Source organism: Hordeum vulgare, chromosome 1H (genome assembly GCF_904849725.1).
Source record: "Hordeum vulgare subsp. vulgare chromosome 1H, MorexV3_pseudomolecules_assembly, whole genome shotgun sequence".
Lineage (NCBI taxonomy): Eukaryota > Viridiplantae > Streptophyta > Magnoliopsida > Poales > Poaceae > Hordeum > Hordeum vulgare.
Window position 1 is genome coordinate 230,985,275 of NC_058518.1, and position 6,412 is coordinate 230,991,686.

Consider the following 6,412-nt stretch of genomic DNA (forward strand, 5'->3'; position numbering starts at 1 on the left):
CATCTGGGGGCAAAGGAGCTGCGACACGGGCGAACCTCCTCACTAGCACCTCCACGGGGCCCATTACCGCCTCCACGGCACGGCCGCGGGCCTCGACAAGGTCCGACAGGACCAGGGAGCTGATATTGAATCCCGGCTCACGAAGATGAAGGTGGCTGAAGACGCGAGTCGGAGCCGCAAAGAAGAGGTCGCGACACTCGCTTTCCAAGATCTTGTCCAGCTGCACGACGGCACCCTCCAGCACTACGACGAGACTCTTCGTGAGCACGGTAAAGCCGTCGTATGGGGTGGCCAGAGGCTCGTCGAACCCATCCTGCCAAAGAGAGCGGAGCGCTATGCGAAGCTCGCACTCAACTTCAGGGAAGCAGGCCAACTCCGCGATCTTCTTCCCCTCGGTTGCTGCAAGGGCTTCCTCCTGGCCCTCAAGGAGGGCTTTCCTCGTGGTGACATCCTTCTCCTGCTCTTCCAAGCGCGCCTGCTCCATGCCCAGGCGGCTCGCCTCCTGGGACAGCTCTCCCTCCTGGTCGGCGAGCTTGGCCTCGCCGACCTTAAGTTCCTCCCCCTGCAGGCAATGCTGCTCGACAAGCTTGGCTTGTTCCCCTTGGAGGATGTTCAGGCGGGCTTCCGCCTCCTCACTGCGTTCGACAGCCGCCTTGGCCGCCTTCAGCGCCTCTTCGCTCGCGGAACGGCCGGCTTCGGCCTCCCACTCGAACTTCGTCATCTCGGTTGCGACATCACCCAGGGCGGCTACATTCAAGACGCTTTGGGTGAACGCCGAGGTCTTCTGGACCTCCTCCTGGAGAGCCTTCAGCGCAGACGTGGGTGGTGTCGCCGGAGGGGCAGCGCCATGAAGAATAGGGGGCCCCGAAGACTGTTCAACAAATGCGGGCATCGACACCTCACGAGCCTAAGGGCCCTCGCAGTCCTGCCCCTAGGCAATGGCATCTCCATGGTCGCCTCAGGATGCTTCGGGGGCTCGGGGGGCTCGACTGACCACTGGTAGGGAGGCAGCCCCATGAGCCTGCACATCCCCACCGGTAGGCGACGACGTGCCGATAAGGGCAGGCGGGGCGTCTGGAGTCGCCTTCTCTTGGCGACCGTCTTCTTTCTTTTCTCCCCCGACAAGACAACGTCCCTGGACATCAAGTAAAAGAGGGGATCAGCTAAGCACGGATAATAGACGCACGAGGCATGCCCTAGCAAGTAGCTTACTCCTCGACATCGTGCCATCTCTTCCTGCTCTCCGCCCCGTCGACAATAGAGGTGACAGGGCCCCCCATGGAAGCAGCGAGCTTGCAGCCTTAGGCCCCCTGCCGGCAGAAGCGGGCTGCGTTGGAGACGGCTCGGCCCTGAGCTTCTGGGAGGTGAGCACGCACGCAGACTGTGTGGAGTGCGGAGTCGACGAGGACCCCCTCAAGGGCCTGGTCGGGCGCGAGGAAGTAGCAGTGGGGGGGGGGGACGTCGGTGGCACCATCATCTTCAAGCTCGCACAGAAGGATGGATTATGACTGGAGAGGCACGCTCGCCGGACGGTTGTCGACAGCCCTCTCTGAGTCCCCTTCACCGGAAGTGTCGTCGGATGACACCTCAACCGTACCGGAGCCCTAAGCTGGGAGAAGCCCCAGATCATTGAAGCTAGGCACCGCAGCAACCAGGTCGGCCCGGTCGTCGCGACGGTATAGCAGACCCAGGGCCTCGGGAAGGTCACCGGGGTCGCCGCCTGGCAAGATCGCCACGGCCCGCTAAAGTCCACAGTGGGGAGGTACCGGGACTGGAGCCGAAGCCCGTCGTCACGAGCCCGGTATTCCCACAGGGGCATGGAATGGGCCTGAAGAGGCGCTAGGCGCTGTGCTAAGAATTCCTTCACTATCATCCCCTGGTCAACCTCTTGGTGCCAATGTTGCGGGAAAAGCACTCCAACATGGGTGCAGCCCCGGAATCGGAGAGCTTTGCCGAGCTCCACGCAGAAGTCTTCTCCGACAACTCCTTCGGCTCCTCCAGCTAAGGGTTGGCGTTCTTGAGGCTCAGGAGGAGCCAGCGGTGCCTGAAATTCTCCACCTTCTTCCCAGCTTTCAGGGGCACATTACCGCTCTGGGCCGCCACAAAGGAGACACACGCCGACAAATGAGCGCCGTCGTGTAGGCGCAGGCTGAAGAAATGTCGAAAGAGGGCAACCAAAGGTTGCATGCCCACGAAAGCCTCGCAGTAGAAAACAAAGACAGACATAAGCAAGATGGAGTTCAGCTGGAGATGAAGGGCTTGGATCCCATAGTGGTCCAAGACGGCGGCAAAAAACTAGGAGAAAGGTGGCACCAGCCCGGCATAAATACTATGAAGGAAGAACGGGTATACCGCCCCCGGCGCGGGCCGCTACTCTAGAACGCTAGGCCAGATCAAAGTTCGCCCGTGCTCGCTAGACTAGGCCGCGGTCCATGCAAGCACGGGGACGAGATCCGTATCATTGGAGAGGGTGCACTCCAGGAGCGGAGAAGCCGAGGCTGGACCATGCACCTCTGGCTTCTGCTTGCCGGCAGGAGCCATTGCTGAACTGGCAAGGAACAATGCAGCGCTGGAACTGGGGGACGCCGGTTGGAGTTGGAGACCAAAGAGGAAGGGCGAGTAGGGAAGAAGGAAAGCAATAAGGCACCAAAGCTATAAGCAGGAAACCTAATAATGTGGGCAAAGATAGAGGACAAGGAGGAACCGACACCAGCCCCGTGACGCGTGCCAGCCTGGCCCACAGGCATTTCTGGGCCCACGGCGCCTCATGCTGCCCCCGAGGGTCCGCCCCAAAGCCAACCCGAGCACTCCGCGGGCCCGAGGGCTACTGTCGCCATTCGGGGAACAGGGGGTACCCAGACCTGCCTGTTTGTGGCCCAGGCCAGGCTCACCTCACAAAAATAAACCGACGGGCCCGACACCGTTCAGAGTAAGGCCCTCGCGAGGGGCCAAGCGTCACGAGGAGGAGGAGCGTCAAGACCCGCAGGGGGGCGTCCTTAGGACACCTACGGAGCGGCGGATATTCCGAGGCAAGGCCGGGCCTCACGAGTCAAGGATGACGCCAGGAAAGGACAGGCGAGCAGCAGATGGCAGGACGGGGAAGTTTCCCCTTTCGTGCCAAGGAGGCGGGAGCGTACATGAGTTCCAAAGGCATGTTCCAAAGGTTTCCCTTCTGGTGCAACGAAGCCGTCGACGCCCACCAGTAGGGCAAACATCATCCTCGGGCCCGTCTCTGCAGCGGGGGCAGTTACTTTGCAGGCGAAGACCATCTTTGGGCAGGGAACATGTTCCCCTGTTCCCCTTCAAAATTGGCCGCTGTGGGATCCCTTCCCACGGAACACTGAGGGAAGAGGACCCGGGCGTCCATTATAAATAGAGAGGGTAGGATACTTGAGTAGGGGGAGTTCACTCCAACCGAAGGGAAACACACCAAGCCACTTGGCCTCCGGAGGCTCGAGAGCAGGGCATTAGTTCATCCACCAACCTCTGCGAGAGGCAATCCACCAAAAGGAGTAGTAGGGTTTTACGCTTCGGAGCGGCCCGGACTTGGGTAAACTGTTGTGTTTTATTTTCCCTCACCATCGAGTGAATCCTTCGTTGTTTCCATCGAGTAGCGGGCTAGGTGAGGCTGAGCTGGGAGAGATCGCCATACACGCCCCTGTGTTTGAATGCTTAGGGTTTTGCGGAGCCCGAAATCCGACATTTGGTGCGCTAGGTAGGGGTGTGTCGACGTTTTCTCAATGCTTCGTCTTAACCAAGCTCCGCCACTCTGATGGCTGACGCTCGTTTGGTTTGCGCAGAGCGCCGTGCCACCCGCGTTGCCCAGACCATGCCCGTCGATCCCGCCGGTGGCCGTCACCCATGGTGAACACTGCCACCGGCCCCGAAGTTCAAGAGCAACAAGGTTCCTCCCAGCCGGTGACCGAGCAGGTGATGGCCGCACCGCCACTCCGTCACTCGCCAGGCCTTCAGGATTGGTGTCGCACGCCCGGCCAGAGATGCCCCACGCTGGCGCGCACTTACCATGGCCACCGAGCTGCTTCGCTACCGGCATGCTCCTGACTGCCATGACGCCTGGTTCCGGTGCATCGAGGAGCTCATCGCTGCCGCCGGTGACTCAGCGGCGCTCTCCTCCTTGCTCTGACCCTAGCCGTCCCTGGCAAATGACGAGGAGCAAGACGCACCACCCCCACCCCTCTGGCGCATCGCGGACCCCGAGCCTAGGCAGGAAGCACGACCCTGCGACCGGCCTCGTGAATCGAGGACATGGCCCGGAGATGAAGCAAGCTGCCAGGTAGTCCCCCGGCCCCACGCCGATGTATGCGCGCCCCATGCGCCGCAAATTCTGCGTCGTGAGCGCGCCCCGTTAGAAGCAGACCCCATGGAGCAACAAGACCCGGCGGCTCCCGCGCATACCGTACCCGTTGGACCAGTGAGGTGCCTTGCTATAGCCCCTGAGCTCTACATCGTCTGCTATGGCGCCACGAGGAAGAGGAGGCGATTCTCGGGCCAGGCGAGGGCCCCGAGCCTCGGGAGGCGACGAACAGAGAGGGTCGCGACTGTGGAGACATGAGATCAAGCAACGACGACGCCTTCGGTACTTCAGCGGCATGGCCGCCAGGTGACTTTTTGTTGGCTGCTGCTTGGTAACTTTTTGTCTCAACCCGTCTGAGGGTGCCCTCGGAGCCATGCGGCCTCCCCGAGCTCAGGATAGTCCCGTCGCAACTACTTTCGTTTATGCATCTTTTTGTTGTCCAATTTCACCCATTCAGAATCCTAACGTTCTACCTTGCTTATATTGTGGGGCGGTCGGCCCCCGTTTGGGGGCTCCTGTCAAAGTTTGTCGATGCAGATACACAGCCTCGCTCCCAAAGAAGAAGTGAGCAGGGTTTGCCAATGTCCCACACAAAATCAACTCAGTTCAACAATGACTCGAGGGTAGGGAAACTCGTGAGGCCATAGCGTCCTCGCGACCTCCCATATACACCCCCACCGTAACACTCTCACGTAATAACGAGCCGAGGTTGTATACGCCCAGGGCCCCCCAAGGATGCGGAGGGGTCCATCCCACGCATAGTGGAAGCCCTATGCTTCGTGCTCGGGAGAAGGTTAGTCCACCAATGACTTGGGGGTAGGGACACTCGCGAGGCCAAAGCATCTTCGCGACCTCCCATATACAACCCCACCGTAACACTCTCACATAATAATGAGACGAGGTTGTATACGCCCAGGCCCCCTCTTGGACACGGAGGGGTCCACCCCACGCCTAGTGGAAGGCCTATGATCCTCGGTGGGTACAAATAGGGCAATCAACATAGTCCACCAATAACTACGCCCTCAGCTGGCACCAATGCAATCTGCCAACGACTATGCCCACAGGTGGCACCAACACAGCCCGTCAGTGGCTACGCCCTCGGCCAGCAAGGAGATCAGCACAGTCCACCAGCAACTTCGCCCATGCTGAGTGCGTGGGGAAAACAGCTGAAGGTACAGAGCCGCTCGCACGTCAAAGGGGGACCCCTAAGTATCGCGACTCAGGGGCCTAACTGTGCCCGCAGCCCCTTCCCCCTTTGGGCCGTCCTCAGTTTCCGGTCAGCTCAATCGCGGGAAGGTTCGCGCGGGAAGGTACCTGCCAACACTGAGCCTAGTGCGCTCGACAAATCACTTCGGACCCCTTAGGAAGAACACTGGAGTCACTCGTACGTCAAGTGGGACTCCTCAGCACCGCGACTCAGGAGCCTGGACTGCGCCCGTAGCCCCTTTCCCTTATGAGTCGTCCTTTCCGGATGGTTCAACCGTGGGGAGGTACGTGCGGGGTAGGACCTGCCGACGCAGAGTGCTGAAGGAGTTCGAGAGTTTCAAATTATTTACTTCTTAGGAGGAGCCTTAGAGTCACTCATACGTCAAGGGGGACCCCTGACCATCGCGACTCAGGGTCCTAACTGTGCTCGTAGCACCTTCCCCCTTTGGGTCGTGCTTGGTTTCCGATCGGTTCAATCACGGGGAGGTACACGTGGGGCGGCCCTGCCGACGCGGACCGCTAAAGATGTTCCTAGTTTCAAAATCTTTGCCACGTTCTCCTCATGAGGGTATCTCGCGCATCAAAGGGGGCTCCTAAGCATCATGACTCAGGAGCGCTCGCAGAGATCACCGTACACAACCCTGTGTTCGAATCCTTAGGGTTTTGCGGAGCCCGAAATCCGACAAATATTTCCTTTGTAAGTATTTCAAAAAGTCAAAATAGATAAAATATGTTTTCAAGGATTTGCTCAAATATTTTGAACATAAATAGGGGTTCAAAATCTTATGTATGGAAAATATATGTCCTCTCAGTATCTCCAAATTTCCTCAGATTTTTCTAAGGCAGAAAAGTAAATTTTCATACAGAAATATCATTTGTGGCCTCAAAAAA